This window comes from Amphiura filiformis, chromosome 5 (genome assembly GCF_039555335.1).
Source record: "Amphiura filiformis chromosome 5, Afil_fr2py, whole genome shotgun sequence".
Taxonomy (NCBI): domain Eukaryota; kingdom Metazoa; phylum Echinodermata; class Ophiuroidea; order Amphilepidida; family Amphiuridae; genus Amphiura; species Amphiura filiformis.
The window spans coordinates 80,379,239-80,393,313 of record NC_092632.1 but is presented as its reverse complement, the minus strand read 5'-3'; the positions used below and the strand labels follow the sequence as shown (position 1 = coordinate 80,393,313).

Below are 14,075 nucleotides of genomic sequence, written 5' to 3'. Positions count from 1 at the left end.
TTGGATCAGAGCATGGACAAAAAATTGTGACCGCACACACGCACACCTGTGTAGGCGCCATTTCGTCTGGTATAAAAAAAACACTCCTCAAAAACTAAAAAAAAATCATCAATTGGTATGTACATGCACTCTGTAGCTATGGTACTAGCTAGGGATTTTCCCATGTTGTCGCAATCATCTGTCGCCACCTAAAAACCTATAAATAGAAACAACAATAAATAATGACTTGGGAGTCGGAGATTTTATTAGGGTGTTCTATTTGATGTTTCTTCCAGGTTTCCTACAGATCCTTTTAGCGCATGATTTTTATTTATATTCATTATTAGGGGTGGTGCAATAATTATGTGTACCCCTGGGGTGAATTCTCAAAATGGTCTGCCAAAAACGCTTGCCCCCCCTTTGATGCCAAAAATCTTTGCCCCCCCCTTTCGACGTGCCAAAAAACCTTTGCCCCCCCCTTTTGACGTGCCAAAAAATCTTTGCCCCCCCCCTTACACATGCAAGATTTTGGGGAACCCAAATTTAAAACCTTAAATTGTCTTATCATATATGCGAGCGCAGCGAGCAGGAAATTTTGCATATTTGAATGTGTTCCTAACGTTTTCCTATGCTTTTTTAGGGCGTAGTGTAGAAACGGTACCCAAAATATCTGTGCCAAAAATTGCTTGCCCCCCCTTTCGACCTGCCAAAAATCGCTTGACCCCCCTTTTGACCTGCCAAAATGCTTGCCCCCCCCTTCTGGCCTGCCAAAAATCTTTGCCCCCCTATAATTCACCCCTCCGGGGTACACATAATTATTGCACCACCCCTTATATGGTCTCAGTATTGGTGTAAATTAAATACTGACTATTGTAATGGTTTGATTTTTAAAAATATTGAAAATCAGTTAAACAAGTTCGTAAAATTACAAGCACATAATTATACAGATTCTGATGAAATTGAAAATATAATTTCCCCAAATTACACGTTTGTTTACATTTTATGTGCACGCGGTAAATCATGTACTCTCCGACGAAATGTGGTTCTAAAAATAGGTACCAGGTGTTCCCTAGGCATGGATATACCCTCACTTAAATAACTAGGGCGGTCACGACCGCTTCCCAGAAATAACATCAATGAGGTTCGGCTCATCAAAGTCAGTTAATACACATGGATGAGGGAATTCAACTTTCAATATAAACAAATCAAATGTATGCAATGAAAATGATAAATTCAGCATGTTCATCTGGGCTGAAATCGAGTCAACTGATCCGGCGGCGCTGGCCTAATTTTAAATTGCTTGATGGACATTCCCGAGAGACATTCACGAGTCCGGTGCATTTGCATTATCATATCAGTAAAAACAAGATGAAGACCGGAGATGAAGATCACGTTGGTGCTTGGCCGGGCTTTCTTCAGATTCGTGGACGACGGAGTACGACTACGAGTACTGCCCGATACTGCAGGATCGACTCTTTCAATTCAGGACTCAGTTCAATTTTGTTGGTGGTTTATCGACTTTCAACTTTGAATTCACAAATGCTCGGCATGTTGCATAAATTTGGTTATTTCACCGGCCGGGAACTGCCGGGCTGGGTGGCCGGTGGGTCTCGGTGCGGTGTGGGTTATCATCCCGGACTGTCCCGGCCTTCATAACTTATGCACTTGGATCCGGACTTATGTACGTGATTTATTAATTATGTGCAGTGCTTTGGTTCTAAAATATTGGAAATGAGCAGAACACGTCCGTCAAACAATACAACTCATGAACTTACAAGGAATATAAATTGAGATGAAACCCGAGATGAAAGCAGTTAGGGCCTACAAGCCAAAAATACGGTAGGCATATAAAACTACATACGCAGGTTGGTTTTTTTTCACGTTGCGTCACGTCCGTGCCGATTTATAAACTTTCAAAACAACGGATATAAAAGACTTTGTCATGATCTTTATAGTTCTCATTTATAGATATTCTTGATCCATTGGTTATTAATTAGTAGGCCTACTCCAGATCCATGGCAGAGCGGGACAACACAATTTATCGCCAGCCAAACAAATATTAATTAAAGACGCAAGCAATCTAATTTTAATTGACACATGATTTTCTCCTTCGTAGTTAAAAAAAAAGTATGAATAAAAAATACGTATGAGCTCGTAGGCCTATTCCAAGTATAATGTAATTTTTGAGTGATTTATATTTTAACTTGGTGATCAACACGTGTTGCTGTTGTGTTGCAATCAGTGACAGAAATATTAAACGGCAAACTCTAGAGACAAGAAGATGGTCATGCTAAAAGTAATGTTGATAAAATTAGGTTATATTACTGATTTGACATCCAACAATTTGCTACGATCGATCGAACCTTTTATCACTCGACGACGCTGAAGTATGTACTTATCTCGGCTCAAGTGGGTTTGGAGCTCCCAAAATAACCAATACACCCAAGCTGGCATTGGGTGCTTTTTGCTGATTTGCTACTCGTTTTTGCTGCTCGTTTCTCAAGTGGCGATGCTCGTTTTTCAAGTGGCGATGCTCGTTTTTGCTACTCGTATTAAAGTGGATTGGGTAACATAACAAAGGAGGAACAATGGTTAATTCCTCATTGTTTGGAGGTTTTGAAAACGAGTAGAAGTGTCCAATACGAGTAGTTTTCCATTACCAGTGTAAGGTGTCATAAAAGTGTAACACACAATTATTTTTCCAGCTCTTTTCTTTTGGTCTCCAACCAGGTTTAAATTATAGTATGCACATATATCGTTCATAATACACTAAAAGAAAGATAAGTTATAGACCATTTACTTCACAAATTTAATTTTCTAGCCCTTGCGTACGTTATATTTGACAGACACAATTTTGATGATTTTCTGCAATCAAATAAAAATTTATAAAGTATTACATAAGGTATTTTGTGGTTATTTAGGTGTAGGACCTACAGCAACTGATTGTGGAAAAAATGTGTCCAAATATTACAATAAGGAGGATAAATTGTTATAAATAAAATATGTGTGTCTGTCAAGCCATAACATACGCAAGATGTCTGTCAAATGTAACATACAGAATAATAATTTGGCAAAAACAGTAGTTCAAGATGGGAAATTGAATAAAGATCACATGCAGTTTATAAATCACATGTTTTAAAACACTTTTATAAACTCTAAACTATCATCATAATGTGAACATCAAGTGATTTTTAATTTTTTTTAACGTATTGCGTATGTTACTTTTGACAGACACATACAAATCTTGCGTATGTTACTTGCGTACAAATGTTTGACAGACAACACTTAACAATGGATTGTGTCATCAAAAAGCTTCTCCTCACAAAGTGATAGTGCCACAAAGCTAGGTGGAGCTAAATGCTATGTCATGTAGCATAATTAGCTGTATCACCCTAGTTTAGCAGGAATTACAGCACCGTCTTGCGTATGTTACTATTTGACAGACATTTCAAGAAAAATTTTAAAATTGTTATATGTTCAAAAAAGATGGCAGCCATTTACAAATTGATTATAATATGGAGAAATGAAGTTATTTACAATAGATTTACCCTTTAGTTTATGCTTCAAGTCTTTGTTTATAAAAACTGAGGGACTTCAAAATCAATCAAAAGTTTGACAGACAATAGTAACATACGCAAGGCAAACTTTTAAATCCTTTTTTTGATCTGTTAACTTATAATTCATAATGCCTCTTTCTGTTTTTTTGATTGGTTTACTGCACCATTTTGGGAAACAGGTCACATGAATTTCTATAAGGATCCATAAAAAAAATTAAAAGCTGTTGAAAAAGGCGTCTCTTGGCATGTTACAAATAAAAGTGTAAAAATAGGCATTTTTACAGCTATTTTTTATTTTTTTTATTATTTAGAGTGAAAGGATTTTACTTAAATTGTGTATGCTATGTCTTTACTACCTAAACTTAACTTGCCACTAAACTAGCAAATATTCCATTTCTATAATTATTATTTTAAAAAAAAGATGTCAAAATATATGGCTATAATATGACACCTTAGCATATTTTGAGCCAAATGAATAAAAACTTCTTCCCAGGGCTGTCAACTTTTTGGAATTGCTTGGCGTGAGACAGAGGCGTACCGGGATTTGCCGACTCCAATCTTCATTTTGTACCATGATTATTTGAGCCACGGAGCTGGAGAATGTGAAAAGCGGGGGGGTAGTAGGAGTAACAAATTATTAATGATAATGCGTGCATTTTGCGTGAGATTTACTACCTAGGCGTGAGATTATACTACCTTGGCGTGAGACCGTGAGAAAGTGACCCAATGCGTGAGACTCACAGCGTGAGAGTTGACAGCCCTGCTTCTTCCTCAAGTTAGTTATTGTCTCTAAAATATCATGAAATAGTTTGTGACATTTTACCGACACACTGTGCTATAATATTTTATTAAATCTTAATACCTACATGTATGTACTTGGCTAACTCCATGAAGTTGGGGCACAAAGTGTGACATAAGGGTCAAAATTTCAAAATGACTTAATTCTAAATGTAATGTGTGTTTTAGTTACTTCAACTATCATACTTCAACAAAAAAGTGATCTTTTTACATTGGAAATCAGAAACAAAAGTTATAAGGCATCAAATATGAAGGATGACGGGTAAATCTATTCAAAATTATGTTTGATTTCTTTTTGTATCTAAAATTCACAAGGAATATATTTGCTACCTAGGATGGTTCAGAAAGTATTAGATTCACAGCTGGTAGTTTATTTTGAAACTAGAAGTAAAATAAAACTTACCTTTGTTGCAAAAATTCAACATAATTCTACCGATGCTACTTGGACACCGTGTCCTGTAGAATCGGTAGGATTGTGAGTTTTGCACAAGAGGTCATCATACTTTGTGGTAAAGTTATTTATAAAATTACATTTGGGCCTACGGACATTAAAAGTTGTAGAAAAAATAAAACAAGGATACCTAAAAAACTGGTGGATACATAAAACTGACAAAACTGTGTACCGATGCTACATGGACACCGTGTCTGATAGTGCATAAAAATTTGTATTGAACACATAAATATTTTACAATGTTTGCCTGCCCTCAAAAGTTAATATGTTTAGTTGTTTGTCATCTAGTTTCAAAATATAAGAAGAAATTACATAAATTTTAACTGTTTGCTTCCCAATGCTATACTTTGATCACGATGCTACATCCGGATGCTACATGGACACCGCACCATTTTTTCAAAATATTTACTCTTTGGTAAAATAGCAGCTCCTCAAATCAAGTTCCCTTGAAAACCCCTACCCAGTCACATCTTCAAATAAGTCCATTCATGTCAGTATGTGTACTGACCTTGCTGTAAGCAAGTATAATGGTTTGAAATCTCCCGATGCTACACGTGGACACCACAGTGACATTTTCTCATGAAATTTTAAAACGACTGAGAGCTTAGGCACAAATGCTGGTCAAATTTCCTATAAACACGTTTACATCAATAAAAACACAAAACAAATTGATTTGAATGATACATGTATGTGCTGTGGGTGAGCTGTAATACCGATGCTACACTTATTTTTCTGGACACCGCATGTAGCATCGGGAAGCTCATTTTTGACATCCCATAAATTTTAATTGACTGGTTTCTGTTTTGTTTAAATGTACTTTTTAGTTAGTACCAACATTAATTCATGTAATATTATGTAAAACTGTGACTGTTTGATGTTACAATTGCAATTATTTGTATTCCGCATACTTGCTTTTTCTATGTCACATTTTTTGCCCTAAAAAGTGCTGGACACCAACCACTTAATGGCCCGTAAAAATAAAAATATAATAGGTACAATTTTCAAGTAACTTTTACATGAAAGTTAAACTTCATATCTATTTAAGAAAATATCAACTGAGGAGAAAAGGTTCATATAAGAAATATTAAACTGCATTATACTATAAAATTCTCCCAATTTGTACTGTGCCCCAACTTCATGGAATAAGCCACTTACAAAAAACATCAATATTTGTTCTCCTAACAGCTTCGATCAACGCCGTGTTTCTGCTGTACATGCACCCACTGACCTCCAGCAATGTTGCCAAAAATGTTAGCCCAAATCGCGAGTCAAATAATTAAAAAGTCGCTGGATTGTTTTTAAAATTCATACATAGTATCAGATTTGAAAAGTTGCTCAATTACTTTCTTAACCATCAATTGGTGTCTATTGGACAGGAAACTGTAGTGTGGAAAATCTTCAAAAGCCATCCTATTGGGCTACTAAGTCGCTGCTTTGCCAATCCTGAACTCCGCACGTGCTTATTCCACCAGCCGTCTACACTGCGCATGTACTGTGACTGATTATGTGACTGTTTATGACCCGGATGTACCCAATTGAAAACGTCATAACAAGGTCATCTCTAGCGTGTCAGTGACAGTAAATCGGGCATGATCATTCGTCGGAGCATCGCACTGCTGTGACCTAAAACTTCTCCAGAATGTACTTCAAAGATGTATTTTTTCTCTAAAAGTAAGCCAATTTGAATCCGAAGATACATTATGTTAGTCCAGGAAAATTGTAGCCAAAAGTGACATTCGGAAGAATGTTTTTTACAAGCGTTATAAAAAGTATCTGACGTGTTTTCATATACCGGTAGTAGAAAGTTCTATCTAAGGACGTGTTCTCACTACAGACATGGGGTCTCGTACCTACATTTTGTAGGTCCGAGTCCACATACAAGTGGACTCAGTCCACATTGCTTTCGCGTTCTCACTAACACCAACATGCTGATGTAGGATCGACTCCACGTACCCGGATGTTATAATATCAAGCACTTCAATGCATGACCATGACGTCACAAATTCTGTTGCAATGCATGTTTTGAGCCGAACTCACAGCACAAATCAAACTTTACTAGCTTTTACTATAGACTATCAATTTTGAAAGATCATGTTTTGTTTCCTGGCGCCTGATATATATTTCTTCAATCTATGGATGTGAGGCTGATGTGTTAGTTTGTGATGTACTGTATTTGGAAAGGTCTGAAATAAACAGCTCTAAAAACTGTTATTTTATATTAGGCCTATACATGTAAAATGAGAGAAATACATCGGGTTGTTATTTCGGATTTTGGTCAAGCACGCCGATTCACATGCAACACAACCTTAAATCACCATCAAAAATACTATTTTTGATTGGTAATTTTAACTCAGTCTAGCAAAATGTACACCTCAAAAACAAATATTAAACCTGAATATCCTTTTGTACTATCCTGTTAAAAGCCCAATGTCGTTTTGTTTAATTGGCTCAAAATATGCTAAGGTGTCATATTATAGCCATATATTTTGACATCTTTTTTTAAAAATAATAATTATAGAAATGGAATATTTGCTAGTTTAGTGGCAAGTTTAGGTAGTAAAGACATAGCATACACAATTTAAGTAAAATCCTTTCACTCTAAATAATAAAAAAAATAAAAAATAGCTGTAAAAATGCCTATTTTTACACTTTTATTTGTAACATGCCAAGAGACGCCTTTTTCAACAGCTTTTAATTTTTTTATGGATCCTTATAGAAATTCATGTGACCTGTTTCCCAAAATGGTGCAGTAAACCAATCAAAAAAAACAGAAAGAGGCATTATGAATTATAAGTTAACAGATCAAAAAAGGATTTAAAAGTTTGCCTTGCGTATGTTACTATTGTCTGTCAAACTTTTGATTGATTTTGAAGTCCCTCAGTTTTTATAAACAAAGACTTGAAGCATAAACTAAAGGGTAAATCTATTGTAAATAACTTCATTCAGGGCTCGAAATAAGGGGAGCCCAAGGGCCCTCGGCCCCCGAAAATCAGTGAGGGCCCACAAAAGACACATCCGGCGGGCCCAAATGGCCCGCAAAATTTGTGACAATTTGCTCACTTTTTTGTGGGGTTCATAGGTTTTAAAACCAATGGCCCAAATTCCGGCCCACAAAAATTTGTGAGCGCCCTCAAACATTTAAGATCAAGGGCCCAAATGGCCCTCAGAAATTCTGGCTTATTTCGAGGCCTGACTTCATTTCTCCATATTATAATCAATTTGTAAGTGGCTGCCATCTTTTTTGAACATATAACAATTTTAAAATTTTTCTTGAAATGTCTGTCAAATAGTAACATACGCAAGACGGTGCTGTAATTCCTGCTAAACTAGGGTGATACAGCTAATTATGCTACATGACATAGCATTTAGCTCCACCTAGCTTTGTGGCACTATCACTTTGTGAGGAGAAGCTTTTTGATGACACAATCCATTGTTAAGTGTTGTCTGTCAAACATTTGTACGCAAAGTAACATACGCAAGATTTGTATGTGTCTGTCAAAAGTAACATACGCAATACGTTTAAAAAAAATTAAAAATCACTTGATGTTCACATTATGATGATAGTTTAGAGTTTATAAAAGTGTTTTAAAACATGTGATTTATATTATAAACTGCATGTGATCTTTATTCAATTTCCCATCTTGAACTACTGTTTTTGCCAAATTATTATTCTGTATGTTACATTTGACAGACATCTTGCGTATGTTATGGCTTGACAGACACACATATTTTATTTATAACAATTTATCCTCCTTATTGTAATATTTGGACACATTTTTTCCACAATCAGTTGCTGTAGGTCCTACACCTAAATAACCACAAAATACCTTATGTAATACTTTATAAATTTTTATTTGATTGCAGAAAATCATCAAAATTGTGTCTGTCAAATATAACGTCATTTGCAAAGGGCTAGAAAATTAAATTTGTGAAGTAAATGGTCTATAACTTATCTTTCTTTTAGTGTATTATGAACGATATATGTGCATACTATAATTTAAACCTGGTTGGAGACCAAAAGAAAAGAAGCTGGAAAAATAATTGTGTGTTACACTTTTATGACACCTTAGCTTATTTTGAGCCAATTCTGAAACTGGATAAAATCGGGGATAAAATATGTATCTTGCCGCGATGCCGTTGTTTTCACACTGCACTGCACAAACTACGGCAAGCATCTCAAACGAATGTCCGTGTATAGCCACTTTCCCTCGACTTTTCCGCATAAAAAATAAATGTTGCAAATTACATGAAGTAAAGCCGGTTATAAATTTGTACTAAAATACCAGCTATGAATTTTTAAGTTGAAGTTTTATGTTTAAATTTTATCATGGAAAATTATATAATGTAGATATGTATATTGTATACGCCTATAGTACAACAACGGCCATCAAGGTTGTGCATTAGTGCATGTTTCATTTCCGGTATAAGTGGATCGAGTCCACTTGTGAACGCGTTCTCACTATGCTGTTTGATACCACGTCCTAGGTATGAGACTACCTCATTGAGGTGGTCTCGATGCTACATCCTGGATGTAGGATCGAGACCACTTATTTCGCGTTCTCACTATGCTTGGAAGTGGACTCGATGTAGGATCGAGTCCACGTCCTGGTATCAAACAGGCATAGTGAGAACGCGCCCTTATGCACACATAACTATCGTGTCGTCGTGCATAAAAGATAGAAAATTAACGTCATGACGCGTGTGAGCAAAAAAGGGGGGTCTGACCCAATTTTCAATAGGCCGGTAAGGACTGTCGATGTTAGGATTTTAAAAAATCGATATATTGGTCACTCATTTATCGATAATAATCGATAGATCGATTTTCCTCCCAATTTTAGTGACCTGAAAATTCAAGTCACTTGCTTCAAAAATTCGAATACTTGCGAATTGCGCTGCCAGCGGAAAAGTCGGGTACTCGGGTGTCAAATCATTTGTGAAAAGATGTAAAAGTAAGGGCTTTAAATCACCAACATCACTCGGGTCTCATGTTTAAATGGAAGAAACATTTAGTTTGCTCATCGAGTTGTTGTTAAAACTACTACTTTCTTACTTTAATAGTGATTTTAGCGTCCCTGATCCCTGTAATCTTGCAAGTGCCGCACCATCTTCACAAAATATTCCCAACTTCTGATTGTACCGAACCCCTGCCGAAAGCTGTTTCAGGGTATTCCCCATTTTATTATATACACATTTAACCTTTGACATCAATATGTGAATGCAATAAACCAATCATAGGAAAGAGAGCTTAAATCTAACAAATCTTGTGATTGGTGTACATTCCCAAGCCATTTAAAACAGCTTGCGTGACTCGCTAAGGCTCATATTTATTATTTATAGTTATTATATAGTTATTATTACTCACAAAATGGAAACATATAACACGTTTTTTTATACTTTAATCCACAAGTCAGTGAAGTCATCAGTCACAAAAGATAATACCAATAAAATCACAGTTTCAAGCATAAATTAGATAAGCTATAAAACACGATAATTAATTGACCTTCAGCCTGGGGATTCCCGTGATCATACAATCCCATCATCAATTATTCATGAACTTCATTCATAAAACAGCGCACAGTAAATTTCCATTCAGAGCATATGAAAAATATGATCTGAAACCATAAAACATTCCACTTCCATTAGATACAAAAGAGAGCCATGACTTTTATGTGCAAATAACCGCAAATGTATTAAAATAACATGTTGGTATATAATATGGCAGCTATTAATTTCCAAAGCAATAGTTATTGTACAATATGATGTGAAACCATAAAACATTCCACTTCCCCTCTAAAAGTGTAATTAGATACAAAATGCATACGGCAGCCATGATATTTATGTGCAAATAATGGAAAGATAAAAAGCTGCCTCATGTGTAATTGTGATATTTGCTGCAAAGATCCCGTCAAAACTTTGAGTTCCAGGTGGACCCAGAAGACGACATACAATTGAATTTAAATTTGGTGTTTTAATATTTTAGCAAGTGGTACACTTTGACCAAATAAGAAGAAAATCAGTTGACAAAGGGGGCGTTTGATGCACCCTAATGCACATGTATATTATTTTGCAAAGGACCTTCTGCACTGTCCGACCGCTTGTCTGATCATTGTGTAAAAAAAAAAACCACCTAGCTACGCAGCTTGTTTGACAGAAGAAGTGCAGACTAGCTTTGCCTTGCTTTGAATTTGCATGTGATAGTTTACATTAGGCACCGGAGTTTCGCGCGATTTAAAACTGCAAAATGCGCCGCCGGTTTTTTATAAAGCGCGAAAATGTTTTCCACCACTTTTTGTATCCATTGATGAAGTCACACGCAATTCGAAGTAAATCAAGTATGCCGAATTCTGCACCTATTTCACACGTGCTACGGTGCTAGTCCGATGTTTTTCTCTCCATGAAGTTGATACATTATGTGAACAATGCAAATTTTATGTGAAAAGCTACTACTGTACTGTACAATAAACATTTTAATGCATAACTGTACTTTTTTGGCGTCCAAATGTTGTTTTTGTCATGAACTGATTCGTATCTCGCGTGCGTTCTGTGACTTATATCCTACCCTTCTTCGCTCAATCAATTATGCATATGATTAATGACGTCACTCATACATACGATCGATGTAAAGAATTAACTACCACACATGGTAACACGTCATGGAAAAAATCAGACATTTGCATATCACGGAAGGGCTTCCGGGGAGGATATTGTGCTGGTCTGGACTCACGTAAACAGTAAATACATGTATTGGTGAATTTACATTGAGAAGTAGTGTGTTTGGCAAAATTCTCAAAATTCATGATGGACCACCAAAATCGCGATGGACCCCCAAAATCGTGATTTTTTTAAAAGCGCGATCGCGCGAAACTCCGGTGCCTAGTTTACATGTTTACTCGAGAACTCTAGCGCCGAATTTGCACACGATAGTTACGCTTTCGATGCTAGAGTGCTTTGCTATGGTTTTTCGGTCGGACAGCGGTGCATTTTTTTGCACCAGAGGTTATTTAATCTGTTAATGTTGAAATTTGGATGAAAGTTATTTTGATGAGTCAACTGTATCTTTTGAGCAAGATTTGCGTATTTTGGACAGTCCAAAAATTTGCTGAAGTGTAATTTTAGCAACATTTTTGATGCAATCGCCTGTCGTGATCGGCTGTGCAGCTGTGTTTACTTTTGAAATTCCATTGCTTTACATGGTGTCATGCTTGAACAGCAAATCCGACTAGAATTTGAATGCAATGGTCTCTAGCCTAGAATGTGAAGCTATCGGTGAGCAAATTTTTGGCTAGACTTCTCGAGCAAACGATAGTAAGTAAAATTACGCATGTTGCTTTCGAGACGCTAGTCCGAATTCCAAACTAACCAAAGCTATCAAGTTTACTGTAGTGATAGATCAGCATTGTTTTAAAAGAAATAAAAAGGAAAAACAGGGGGAAAGCTCTGCGCTAAAATATGCATTTAACTTGTAACGGGGGTTGAAAAATAACTTTGTATGGTTTTATATTTAGACCTAAGTGATATTTAAAACGAAATAGGAAATAAGGAACTTCAACTATTAAAACCAGGGTGCGTGCAGAACCTTGAAAAGCCAAAAAAAGTGCTTAAAAGTACTTGAAAATCAAATTGCCTTTTCAAGTCCTGGAATTTTGTTGAAATGTGCTAAAACAATAAAAAATTATGTTACAAATAAGTAAGAATAAGAAGTTCGATAATAAATCTGTCTTGTAAGTTGTAGGTCTATATTTTTCATTTTATGTAGGCTACATACACATTAACTCTTTCTGGACTTATAGGCCTATATTACCAGTTTTAAAATGAAAATTCCGTAGAACCCTGGCTGGATGACTGATGATAGATAATGGTACTCATTTAACATGCATGTGGTCAAATTTTTATATTATTGAGAACACCTTTTCATGCCCAAAATTGATGAATTTTAGTCCATTATCGGACCAGCATGTTATACTGATTGTGTCGGGTTTTGCATTCGAAAACTCGTATCTTTTTCCTCAATGAATATTACCCAAGTAAGAAGTATGTAATGTGTATTAATGAACGATGACATTTGAGATGATGCTGGACTGATGATGCTGATGCCGTATAGGCCTATGTATCAAGTCAGCCTGGGCATTTAGCCCAGTTTTGAAGTCTATCAAGTCAGCCTGGGCATTTAGCCCAGTTTTGACAATTTTCGTCAACATTTTCGAATGAGCCGTAAATAACTTTAACAAGCACTTCTTTAATAGGGTTAAAGCACCATGAAAAGTACCAACTTAAATTACTAAATGTGATAAAACGCTTTTTCAATTACCCCCTGCGTAGAAACGATGCATATTTTTTCCCCTTTTAACCCGTAAATGTGAAGAGGACATATGGGTCAAACATAATTAATATAATTGGGGTCTTTCTTTCATTAATTTATGTGACAAAATGACCCCCAAATATTGAAGGGGTAAAAAGGTCCATAACAATGGCAGTTTTGGTGGTTGCTAGGTGGGGCTGTTCCTTAGCAACCAAAATATTTGTAATTTTTTTTTCTCCGGGATTTCTTCATTTTGGCATATTGGGAACACATCATGAGCATATCAGCCAATTCCAAGAGGGTCAATGTGGAACTTGCTGAAAATCCTGTTGATTTGATATGGACTGACCCGGGTGGGTGCATCTTGACCACAGGCAGAACAAGTTTGTATTGGTTAGTGGATCAAGGTCACTTGAGGTCATCCAGAGGGTCATCTGAGATAAAATTAGCAAAAGCTGTCGTATGGGCACGAAACTTGGTAGGCACAGTCAACATTTAGAGTCAAATTATTGGAAGGTCATTTTGGGGTCATCTAGGGGTCATCTAAGGTCAAATTAGTACAAACTGTCGTATGGGCAGGAAACTTGGTGGGCAGAGTCAACATATAGAGCCAAATTTTTGGAAGGTCATTTTGGGATCACCAGGGGTCATCCAGAGGTCATGTGAGGTCAAATTAGTAAAAACTGTCATATGGGCATGAAATTTGGTGGGTACAGTCAACATTAAGAGCCAACATTTAGATCCAAATTTTTGGAAGGTCATTTTGGAGTCATCAGGGGTCATCTGAGGTCAAATTCAGTCTGCCCATGAAGATTGAAACTTTGTATCAACTTTTGAGTGCCACATCACTCCCTTTGGTGGAGGCATCACGGTTGACACTGTGCGTCGAAAACCGTGACATCAGAGAACCGCCGTCCATCTAGTTTTTCTCAAATTGGCTTGTAATTCCCAGAAAAGCGAAACTATATTTCTATGCATGTATGATTGCCAG

At 36.4% G+C, this 14,075-nt stretch overlaps 2 protein-coding genes across 2 annotated transcripts in view; both read left to right on the top strand.

Moving 5' to 3' along the window:
- Positions 1-14,075, top strand: part of LOC140153801 (uncharacterized) — a 152,868-nt gene that overhangs the window by 51,564 nt on the left and 87,229 nt on the right. The window lies entirely within an intron of this gene.
- Positions 1-14,075, top strand: part of LOC140153799 (pinin-like) — a 37,059-nt gene that overhangs the window by 8,709 nt on the left and 14,275 nt on the right.